This window comes from Ambystoma mexicanum, chromosome 2q (assembly GCF_040938575.1).
Source record: "Ambystoma mexicanum isolate Mex_15411 chromosome 2q, UKY_AmexF1_1, whole genome shotgun sequence".
NCBI classification, from domain to species: Eukaryota; Metazoa; Chordata; class Amphibia; order Caudata; family Ambystomatidae; genus Ambystoma; species Ambystoma mexicanum.
Window position 1 is genome coordinate 704,323,787 of NC_090924.1, and position 12,683 is coordinate 704,336,469.

Below are 12,683 nucleotides of genomic sequence, written 5' to 3' on the forward strand. Positions count from 1 at the left end.
TTAGAGTGCCATCTGCGTTAGTCGCTCACCGCTGTCTGAAAATAAGTGGGGCTTTACTTAAGACTTGTCTAATATTCTTTTAAGGGAGCGTATATCTTTTCATGACCGTGTTTTTGAACTGCTTGATATTAGTGCCAGTGTGTTTTATTAGATGTGGTTTTAAATAAATAATTATATCTCTTTTACACCAAGCTCTGGTCAGTGTTTGCTTATTCTACTGTGTTCTTTTGACCTATTGTGAATACTCTGTATACTGCCCAACTCTTCTTGAGGGAAGTATGACTGCTCAGCCACAGCTACCAAGTGAATCTGTGTGGTACAGACAGTGGGTTTACTGCCAAACACCTGTAGTCTTAAATCTTTTGCAGTGGTCCCAGAGGGAACTGCACAGGTTTCTGCGTAACACACATCATCAGCTTTGGTTTACCACAGAGGTAACCACTGGGTTGAGAAAGGCAGTTGTGGAGGTAATTGGGGGGGGGTTAATAGGAGGGGGATTATTTACTGGTAATCTTCCTTAATAACTCTTCCTCGCCACAGTACTAGAGTCCCACCTCACCCTCCCAGAGTGTAGAAGAATCCATGATGCATCCGGCTTAGGAAATATACAGGGAATTTTGCTACTGTGGCGGTATTATACCTCCAGGTGGCCTGGGACATAATCAAAATTCGTTGGTAAGGGTTCCCGTTATGGGGGCGGACCTCAAAAAGGTAAATAACAGGACGAGGAAGAGCATGACTAGAAGTAATAAAGGTTACAGGTAAGCAAACATCACCCCATCCCCACTTCTACTGACAATTGTGCTCTTTCTTTCTATTCGTGTTACACTCACATAACTAAACATCAAAACATCTTAATGGGTGAAGAGCCGGTTGCAAAATGACAAACAAGGCCGAACCCACCTGCTGAGGCCGTTAAGGTACTACTGATTTGGGCAAACAGAAACCCAATTTTCTAAGTTTTAATATTTAATTGTGTGCACTCTATACATTATCAAAATCTTCACTCTACACATATATGCAGAAAGGCACGATTTTGCTAGGGGAAAAGTCGAGTTCCGTCCGTTTCAAGATTTAAGTGTGATTCAATTATTAAAAGACCGTAGTGGTAATAAACAAGCATTTTTTTCATACTTTTCTACACACCTCAGAATATATATTTATATATAAAAATTGGGGCCAGGTTTGTAAACGAATTGCGTCCACAGAAGCTAGTTTTTCCCTGTGCAAATTGTATGGTCGGAGTTTTTGAGCAATAAAAGAAAATTAAAATCGCTTGAATGGGGCGGCTCCGCGCCAGTAACATTTGCCTCATTGCTACGATCATCTACGAATTTCTGTGGGTACTTGGATACGATCGTGTGACTAGAATGCATTCTGAAGTACGGGTGGGAGCTTTTAATCCATGCTCTTCCACAACAGGGAATAGGTTTATGTATACGGAGTAGTACGGTCATTTGGTCTACTTGTAAAAAAGAGCAGTTTACCTAGATCACATTTGTAAATGTCCCAAACGACGTTGTCAAATGCTAATGTGCGAGTTGTGCCCATGAAATTACATTACTTCCGGAGCGGTCACCCCCTGGGGACTAATCCAGGCAGCGCGAGAGAAGGGAGGTAACCGCCTGACCGGGGTAAAGAGGGCTGTCCGAAACCGCGAACCAGCTGTGAGGGGCGGGCAGGCAGCGTCAGGCGTACCAACTTCAGTCGTACATCCCAGAAACCAGCAAGGGGAGGAGAACTGGCCTCAAAGTAGCTCCGACAGATCAAGAGTGGTGGAAAACCCGGGCTGGCGTTTGTTTCCTCACGGAGGAGACAACCTGCTTTTCACAGGGCAGGTCTGCGAGTGCATGCGATAACTATTCTCGCATGGTTTGTAGAAAGTAACAACCCTAGACGTTAGACCAGCATACATATTAAATCAAAAACCGTTTAGATTCCTGGGACTCGCGCACGCCGTACAGCTCCTGGAACTACTATAAATTACGCACAGACATTTCGTATGTAGTCGTGTGGGGTTGGGGGGGGGGGCAGGGAAGAAGAGAAAAAAAAAAACAACGCAGCCATTGCAATTTACTATTTGCATCTCCAAATTGTTTCCATCTGGGTACATATATTTCTGCTTTGGTTTAAACAAAAAAAAAAAAAACACAATTGGACACATTTGTTATATTCAATTATTAGATCTATTCAGGGAAGAAGCTTGGCTTACACAGAGAGATACAATTATTTTCCCAGGATCACACTTAAATAAGCGGTGAAGCTGGGATTTGCATTTGCAGAAAAAGGTTTGCATTTGAGTTAATTTGCATACCCACAATGCCTTGCTGTTGTGGCTCAGCACTGGAGGTGAACTTCCAGTGATAGCTACTATGTGGTGGTGTGGAATGTGACACTTGGTTCAAATGAACTTTCCTACTTTCACATTTCAGGTGAATTTGTTTTTTTTTTTCAAACCTTTTTAAACCCACCATAACTTAGAATATATAAGATACAAAGTTAAAGGGGAGTTTTGGTTACAAGTAAAACCGAAAAATCCTTGAAATATGCCAGTTATGGTAAGCTAAGCAACAATAAATCGTGCCACCACAGTGCTCTACTAAGACCAACTCCCAGGACAGATGACATCACAAATGACATGGATGACATCACATATCTAGGCCACTTGTTTTTGTTCACCGACATATCTAGGGAGGATAGCTCAGGGGCAACTTGCTCACCTTGGAAGCAAGACGACAGAGAAAAACAGGTTCGATCCCCGGGTCTTCGCATAGAAACATCTTGGTATTAAGCGCGTTCTAAATAACCAATGAATATATATCATATCTAGGCCTGGTGGTTTTCTTCACTGACTCCAAGAATTTTAAAACTGAAAAGATGCTTTAATATAGGGCAAGGTTATCGTCTAGAAGTACTTTCCTTACAGTTTGGTCTCAGCTCATAGTGCACAGACATGGAGAAATAAGCATGCCTCAAACACACAATTCATTTGTATACATGATAATAAACTTGAACCTTATTGTCATGTGATACTCTTTTTTCCTTCCTTCTTACTGGCATTAACTGTACGTGTCTCAGATTCATCATGCATTGTATCTCTTTATATGTAATGTATGGGTTACCAAGTCTGAAGTAAATTGTCGTCTTAGCTATTAATTTCAAGTTTAATATTAGACAATTGATAGCCTTGCATTTATTATTTTACTGACCGATATGACCAGATTACAAATATACTTCTGTGGTGCATGCTGCACCCATTTCCTATGTGTATGTATTATTAGGTTGTTTTATTAACAAGAACATTTTCTTTAAAGGAGTACATTTTTGAATACATTAAATAGTTCATGAGAGGTTGCTGATCATCCATGATACGTTGCTACCAACATTGTACACACAACCCCCCTTCTACAGACTTTCAGAATTTGATATGTGATGTCAATGACATTTGTGATGTCATCTTTATGTCCTGAGTGTTGGTATTAGCAGTGCATGGTGGTGGCGCAAGTTACGGTCGCTTAGCTTACCATAACTTGCGATTTTCAAGGGTTTTTCGGTTTTACTTGTAACCATAACGTCCCTTTAACTAAGTTTTTTCATTGAATTTCACTGGTTTTTACCAATGCAACCTAACAACTTCCTAATAGAATACCTATCCCCAATACAGCAGCATTTTCAACCAATGTACACAGTTTTAACTTAAAACTGTGGCATTCCCACCGCCTAGCAACATTTTTTACACTTCCGTACAGTTTTAACTTTTTGCACTGTTTTTGTGTTCGCTGAAGACAGACGTCACCACCGCAGACTTTCAGGACAGTGTCATGTGACCACACGCATGCACATCATGACATGTCCACGCTTTGTGAACGAGTCCGTACCAACAGTTCGGAACTGTATTTTTAGCTGATCTGGGAAGTTTTAAAGTGAAAGTTTACCCTTGCACAGCTCCTAGGCTTATGCTTCCCCATCTGCAATCCAGGAGAATTCACATCCTTCGAAGATTAGCAGCGCTGCTATTTATCGTAAAAAAATGGCATCAGTTATTGCAATCCCTTCTCCCCAAGAGCCAGCACTGTTAGGAAAGATTTCCATTTTATGCGTAATTTTCCCTCCAGTTGTACACTCCCAAACTTTTGTTGCGGTTTAACACTATAGTCTGTCTTTGCCAGAGAAGTACGGCCTTCAGCAACACTCCTCTGGGCTTTCACTCACTTTTTATGGGGAAACTGACATGCCTTTAAGACAGTCAGTACTGGGAGACTTTGTTTCCCTTAGTCCTTTCCCATGTTGCAACTTTTCTGCAACATGTAACAAGTGCACAATGTACCTTACAGTACAGTGCACTTGGGTCTTGGTCATTTCCAAAGACCCTAGATACTCTCGTAGGACTTTTTGGGAGATGCGTCATGGACCGGGCTGGTGGCAGCTTATTTCATATAATTTTAACCCTTTCCTGCCTTTTAAACTAATATTACAGCGTTTGGCACGAATATGTGGCCTGGCTTCAAAATGCCCATGCCACAAGGCTTTGTTCTGTCCTTTGGCCATCTTGCTCCTTTGCCTTCCCCAGGTCGAGCCGACCCAGGTCAGTCCTTATTTGGTCATGCAGTTTCCTGCAAAACGCCAAGCTTTTGCGGGCTCCTGCATGCCCGGTTTGTATGCCTCCAGGATGTGGGCTGGGATGTCTGTTCCCAATACACATCTTGGGTGCCAGAGAGTCTGGAGTGCTGTGAATGCCTGGGACCACCGTGGTCTGTGATTGGTCCACGTATGGTATGCCTGAATGTGAGCAGATCTCTTATTGGGTCCTGTTCGTTTGGCGCAAAGGAGATTCTGGACAAGAGAAGCCCCCAAACAGCCATACCATGTCGATCTCTGGAGTTCTCACTGAACGAAGGATAGGATCCAAGTGTCCTGAAGCTAAGAAGCCGAGTCGAGGAACCGCTGGAAGGTTTGGCACCCTGAGCCCGCTGTCGTCCCGTGGGACCCCCTCTGCCTCTGGTCGTCCTAGAAGGTCTGCAAAGATGCTTCGACCCATTAGAATCGTGGGACCTACTATTCTCGGCACCTTCTTCTCAGAAGTGTCTGGGCCAACTAGTGGGCTGACCAGCTTACGCAGGACCTTTCCTCTGTCTCCGCCGCCGTTTCGAGGAGGCCCTCAAAACTTGGTATACTGCTAGCTCTGTGTCCACGGCACCCTCACACAGAATTTCGTACACTTGGCGTTCCCAGGTCTGAAGTGAGACGAGTGTCCCAGGACCGGAGCATACGCGGTTACCATGTCGCCCAGCCGCGGTGACAATCTTGGCAGGTGCTCTGCATCTGTGACCCTCTTGCCCCTGAAGCCTGCTGCAGTGAAACTGGCCTGGTCCATCCACCAGGAGCGGAGAAATCGCCACTGTCCCTTTTGGGAATCATCGATTGATCTTCGTCGCTGAAAGCCGCAGAGCCCGCATTTGAACCTGCAACCGAAGTGGACTCGACTGGCGAAGTTTGGTCTGGAGTGCTCCGGGGGTCGGTGAGTAATCTCAACCCTAACCGGTGGCCCCTAGCGCCTCCATCCATTTTTATGCACGAGTGGCCCCTGCGGGCACCTCTCCTTGCCACTGCTAGTGCGAACTAGCAAACTATTCCCGAACCTTGGAATCACCTCTGCCTTCAAGTGGAGGCCCTCCTCGAATAGTGGGAATCTATTCTTAATCGCCTCACCCACCTCCCTGAGCTGCTAGAGACCCATGAAGAAACCCTGTTTTGCCCTATTGAGCACAAGGCTGTTAAGCTCACCCGATATCCCGATATCCCCGAAGGCGTCTGGATGGCTCCGAGATCTGGAACCCTGGATGTGTAGTTGCCCAGTGCTGAATAATGAATAAGCAATTACAGAAGGGAGTATTTGTGATAACTGTCTCTAATGGGTGAATCTCCCACCTTCCTCTGACCGATGCCCTTCCCACTGGGTTCTTTCTCACTTTAGTTATTTGTAGTGTGAGCCATCTATCCTGCGTTTCTTGTGCAGGGACGCTTGATGTTTGTTGGCGAGCTGCCCGAGTTGCTTCACTGGTGCAGTTCGCCTTCCTTGGGCCCAGGCCTGCTGTGACCCCGAATCTGCTGGTAGGCAGGTAGGTTTGTTAATTGTAAGTCTTTGTTCTGTTTATGGTGGGAATTCGTTAATGTCCATCTCTTTTTCAGGTGCGAAGGTCCTGATGCTGGCGTGCCGGATGGAGCGGCACGTTTTCTAGGTAAGAGAAAGCATGAAGCGCAGCGCCTTTATTGTCTTTTAAAGCTAACCTGTGTTTTCTTCTTCTCCTCACAGGCCGCTGTGGTGCTGCGAGTGGAGAGCGCGATGAAGAACAGGCCCCCGGAATCCGTTAAGGTAAGTACAGCGCTGTGCAGTTGTTTAATATTGAAAGCAAACCTGAATATGTCTTTTCCTTTGCAGATGTTGCTGTGGTGCTCCGGATTGAAGCGTGGCATAGCGTGATGGAATTCAGGTAAGACTGATGGAATTCGATGTTTTGGAAGCGAGCGTTCTAATATGGTTTCTCCCTTTCTCGTTATTGCAAGTCGCAATGTTCGAACAGCAGCTGTGGTAGCGGTTTGCCGGAAGTCCTTAAGTAGGTAATCACAGGTGATGTTTCTTCTCTCGGTTTCCACAGATTGCAGCCCAGTTGAGATGCTGAGTGCTGGATGGTGTTTTCTCAGGTAAAACAGAATAATCTTGTTCTTGCAGGATTACAGGAAGATGCTGAAGACCAGGAGCTGGACACGGTGAGCGTCATGCTGCGGGTTGGAGAATAACTAAGCGTGTTCTGCTGTCAGGGTGTGTTTTATATAGCCCAGGGAAAGTAGTACCAGGGAAAGTAGTTCCAGGCCTGCCACACCCAAAACACTAGACCACATGGCTTGGTTCTTAGAACTAGACTGTGGGTGCTTCCATGTTGTATTTAAAGGCCCATGTACATAAATGGGACCTAGTTTGAACAGCCCTTCCTTCCTACATATGAGAGTGGTGCCAAAGGCGCCAGGACTGGCTCCAGGAGCCCTTTTGCAGTGGTTTTAAGGCCCTCAGGGTTCTGGTGGGAGCCTGCTTGTGGCACAACGTGTGCCCCTTCACAGGGGTCATGACAAAGGCTCCTCTCAGGGTTTGGACTACCTCGTATTTGATGTTGAAGTGGACTAAATGTTGAAGGAGACTAAAGACCATCTGTACTGCCCATTTCCTCCCCTTCCATGATTGGCGACATATTTCATGCCTTTAACCCTTTAGACCCCATTGGTCTTGTATATATGTATTTTGATATTATTGTGTTGTATTGCTGTGATTCTCTTGCTGTGTGTGGAGTTAAAGGCCTTGTAATAACGTGTTTATATTTTTTGATATATACACCTGTCAGAGTAATTTGTAAGTGTCCTTGCTCTGTGTGCTCATTGAGGTCCTTCAGTCACCCTCACTCCTCCCGAGACCTAGTCCTGACTACAGACCATAGCTACCTCGATTGGTCTGGCTTGTCCAAAGATTACCCTGTTCCAAGAAACTAGGCTGGTCTTCTGAACCTCTGCCTACTAGGCCAGAGTTCAGAAATCCATCGTAACAAGCACCAACACCAGCTGGAGGGCCTACACAACAGAAGAAGCGCTAGAATGCCTAAAATCAAGGAGGACCAGGAGGACCAGGAAGATGAAGCAGAGGAAATGGCTACCTCTAGCAGCCAGAAACAATCATGGGCATGGCAGTTCTTCACCACTGTTTGGGGGGGGGGGGGGGTCGAGTACCAAAGGCTACCCAGGTGACATGCACAGAGTGCGTTTCACTCAGTCGCGGACAACCTGGCCAGTACTCCTACGGGACCACCTCGATGCACCGCCACACTAAAATGAACCATCGGGATGCTCTGGGAAAGGATGTTACCTTCTCAGGAAGTAGTCGGCCAAGCTTCCTCAAACAATATTACCACCACACAGGCTACTCTCCTGTGGGGCAGAAAATCCCACCAGCTATCCTGTAAGCCATAATAGAAGCTGTTGATCCATATCTTTCCAAAAAAACAGTATTCTATGTGTATATATATATATATATATATATATATATATATATATATATATATATATATATATATATATATATATATATATATATATATATATATATAACAAGCGGTTTGTTGCCGCGAAACGCGTCGTCGTTTTCGTGTCCTTTTCTCTCTCTGGACATAATAATCATTAAAGCTATTTGATGCCTGCATACATCCTGACTTCCTGACTCTGTGTTTGGAAAGGACTTTTCAAATCCAAACCTCTTCCCGGAGTGCCATCCACTTTTCCTGCACCTTGGTACGGGGATTTTTTTCTGATATATATATATATATATACACACTGCAACACCACTTGCAATGTCAAAGTGCTTTCAAGGCTGTAATCAAGAAGCATGAGAACCACTGCCCCCACCTTTAAATGAAGGCACACCCAACATCTTCCCATGTCCACCTTCCTCTTTATCTGTGGTCGGTGTCTCATCCCTTATTCCCCTCCCCCAACTTACTTCCCAAACTCTCCTTCAAAACAAATTTAAAAAAAATGAAAAAAAAAAGTTGTCTGTCAAGGACAGGAAAAGGAAATAAACACGTATAGAAGTGCGGTGCACGTCTGCAAGGCTAAGTAGTAACAGAACCGGCTCTTCCCTAAGCCACGGTCCATACAATACAGTGGAAGCAGTCACTGAATGAGTACAAAACTCTGACCGGTGCAAACAACCACCTAATGGAGCCTTACACAAGAGACCTAAACTCAGCCAACAGTGACACGCTGAGCTCTAGGCCTTAATCTTCCAGATATAATGCACGCACACGGGCAGGGAAACCACGTTCCTTCTTATATAGAAGGCCCGGGCAAAAGGTGAAGAGAAAGGAGATCAGCAGACCTGCCTGTCTCATCGAGGCCAGCAGGGCTGGGGAAGAGTGTAGAGCAGAGGAGTCCCGAGCAGAGCAGCAGCAGAAAAGAGACAGCCGGGCCCAGCGAAGCAGAACTCGTAAACCCCAGAAGGCGACGTTTCATTTGAAGCACATTCTGCTCTAAACGTGAGTGAAGGGTGGGGACTTGCTGAGTGCATTTAGACTGATGGTGTGTAGTATAGTGTAGCATAGCTACAAGGTTACACATGTTGTTAAACTAAAACTACCACTTGTTCCATTATTTATCCATTCAGACATGCTCTTTGCCCACATGGCAATCTTGTTAATTGGTGTGATGTTATATATCTGCTTTACCTTGTGTAATGAGAATAAGAGCCCTCAGAAGATAGGGTGTCATTAAATACATTAACATGATGACTCCTGTGTCAAGTGTAAAATTCAGACTAATGTGAGTGGCATCTCTTGGAGTCAAAGAACTTTACAATTCCTGGCTGTATAGGTTTAATCATGTATGTAAGCACACAAACCTAGGCAGGCCTGTCTAAGCGCTGCTGAGACAGACTAGGGTGAATGTCGGCATGAAATGACCAATGGTCACGTGTCTATTTTCACAGCCTCAAACAAGGTGGCGATAAGAGGCTCATGGTCACGCCTAAATCATAGGCAATTAAGTTTAATTATTTGTATTGCGCACCAGACCCTTGGGTATCAGGACGCATTGCATAAGACAACTTAAAACTTAGTTATACATAAGAGCAATAAAATACATACGAGTTATTCAGGAAAGGAACAATATACATGCTGTAGATACAGAAAGATCAAATAGGAACAACATAACGTACAGAAATATAGGAATATACAACGGACAGTCAGAAATATAACTAGTGAGGTTCATAGATCAGGTAAGGTAGAGTGGGATACTTAGGGGACACTATCTGAAATGATTTACAGTGTAGAAGAGAGGGCGAGTTAATGGTATCATGGCGGAGGCATACCAGAGTCTTTGAACCAACTTATAAGGTTCTGGCGGACATTTCGGTAGGATTGATCTGCTTTTAGTGGAGGGGGTAAGGAGTTCCAGAGTTGAGCTGCCTGGACCGGGAAGCTACGACCCCCGACTCTAGAGTGTTTAAATCTTGGAACTAGGAGGCAGTTAGTGCTAGATAATCTAGTAGTTCTTGTGGTGGATTTTCTGGTGAGTCTCTGTTAAATAGCAAGGTGCAGCGTTGTTCAAGCATTTCTATGTGAGAGAAGCAACTTTTAGCTGGATTTTGTCGTGTGTTGAAAGCCAATTATTTAATCTTCTGGTCTCGGAGATTTGTTCTCTGCTGGTAATTCTGAGTGCTGCTCCAAGGGCATCATTCTAGAGGAATTGGATTTTCTTGATAATTTGTTTGTTAGCCCCTATGTACAGTGCATTACAGTAGTCTAACTTTGACAAAATGAGCGCTCTGGCCAGGGTAATACAGCTGTTATTAGACAAGAAGGGTTTGCCCGCTCTAATCAACTTACCAGTGTAAGCTGTGGCCGATGCCATGGCATTGACCTGCTTGTTGAAGAAGAGGGTAGAGTCCAGGTAGAACCCCAAGGTTTTCACCTCATTAGCGACAGTGATCGTATTACTGTCGATATTGAAGGCAGAGTATTTGGGTCCCAATTTTGTGAGGGTTGAAGTAGTGCCCGGGATGATGATATACCCTGTTCACCAAGGCCAAATCCTTGTCAATCTCTGTAAGTGGTAGGAGGATCTGAGTATCATCTGCAGAGTTAGTGTAGGGGATATCCAGATCATCGAAAAGGGGCTTTGTGAAAATATTATATAAAGTTGGTGAGACGCAAGATCCCAGAGGCACTCCGCAAGTGATGGGGATAGGGTCCGCAGTTGCAGTGATTACTTAGAAAGGATTGTATCCATACTATAGCTTCTTCCGAGAAGTGAGCTGAGTCCAGATGGCTGCATAGTACCCCATGGTCCACAAGGTCGAATGCAGCAGATATCAAATGCCATATCATATCCAGGAGGAGAAGTAGGGCCGATTTCCCTTTATCCATGAGCTCGTCAATCTGGGCCTTTAGGTTAATTAAGGCGGTTTCAGTCCCATGCTGAGGCCGAAAACCAGATTGGCGTGCTCCAAGCAAGAGGTTAGATTCCAGATGTTTTTGTATTTGTAAGTAGGACATCTTTTCTATAATTTTCAGAAGAAAAGGCACCGTTATTGGACGGTAATTAGTAGGTATGGCTGGGTTTAAGGTCTGTTTTTTTAAGTAATGGGAGCACCCAAGATTCTTTGAGGTTGCTTGGGATAATGCCTGAGGAGAATAAGGCGTTGATAAGTTTCATGATAAAAAGGGGCCAGGTCTCTGGCTGCATCCTTTATGAGTTGTGCAGGGCATTGATCACCCTGACAGTTTGAGTTTCAATTGTGGAGACATTAGAGAACTTAAAGCATGGGGGATAAACTGAGTTTTTAGGTGGTGTAGGGGAGATTATGGGAGGTGTAGTACAGGTTAGTGAGGCTTTTTTCTTGGCAATTTTAGTTTGTAGAGTCGAGACTTTATTAGCTAAAGTTTGCTGTATGTTAGAACACCATACTTTATCTTTTACGCAGTTGTCCAGCACTGGGATGGGGGATTCTAATTCTTTCAGGGTAACAGAGTTCCTTCATACTTGATTTAGCTTGTGATAGTTTCACATTTAGCTATGAATATTTCACTCTTGTAGAGTATCTATGGTGCAAAGGTTGATCTTATTTTCCTCTGAGGGTAGTAGTCACCAAGATACCTCACATTGTCTTTTTTTGTTGTAAAGTTTAAGTGTGATGTGTACCATGAGTTAAGGTGGGCTTTGGGCTTACGTAGTCTCATTTTAAGTGGCGCTATTGAGTCGAGTGAGGTGGACATCATTTTATTATACTCCTTGACTAATGCATCAGGCCTCAGGTTTTCCGGGAGTGAGTTGAGTGTAGGGAGAATGAGAGGGAGTCAGTTGTCATAGGTAATTTCTTTTTTTAAATTCCTTATATGTATAGGTGGAGCTGGGTGGGTGGGCTTGGAGGTAGGTCTTTCAGTTGCTAAGGAGAAGGCCACAAGGTGGTGGTCTATCCAAATCTGGGGTGAAATCACAACATTGCAGTTATAGTCGGCCACCCAGTCATGCATTCTCCCTTTGTTGCAAGTAGGGTGAAGCACTCTCTGGGTGAGGTCAAGTTCAGTAAAGATATTGGTCACGCTAGATGGATGTGGGTCTTTGGGGTCATTGAAGCCCAGATTCATATCCCCTAATAAAAGGACTTGGGAGGAATTTAAGTTATTAGACAGGATGTTGGAAATCTCTTCCTCAAAAGGTTCCGACATGGCCCGACGGTCTGTATATAAGGTGGATCGTGAGAGTCTGAGAGTTGTTAATGGAGAGCTTGGCTGTGAGATTTTCACATGATTTAATGTCATGGGGTGGAGCTAGTCTAATTCGTAGATTGGATTTAGCAATGAGGGCTATACCTCCTGCTCGCGCTTCATTTCTATCTGATGTTATGATAGTGTAACCATTAGGAATAGCTAGCGAGAGGGCTGGACCTGTGGCGGCGTGTAGCCATGATTCGGCTCATAGGAAGGGCAAACCACTCAATGTTGTGCCTGACTAAATGCATCCTTTCAGTGGGGGGTGGGGGGGCGCCACAGGGAGGAGGGGGGTTATCTGGGGAGACCATGGGCCTCATTAAGAGTCCAGTGGTAACCGAGGTGGTAAAACTGCCTGGTTACCGCCGGACTCCTATT

General features: G+C 44.7%; 1 protein-coding gene across 7 annotated transcripts in view; it reads right to left on the reverse strand.

The window, feature by feature from the left end:
- Window positions 1-12,683, reverse strand: part of KMT2C (lysine methyltransferase 2C) — a 2,745,351-nt gene that overhangs the window by 2,702,023 nt on the left and 30,645 nt on the right. The gene's annotated exons all lie outside the window — the stretch shown is intronic.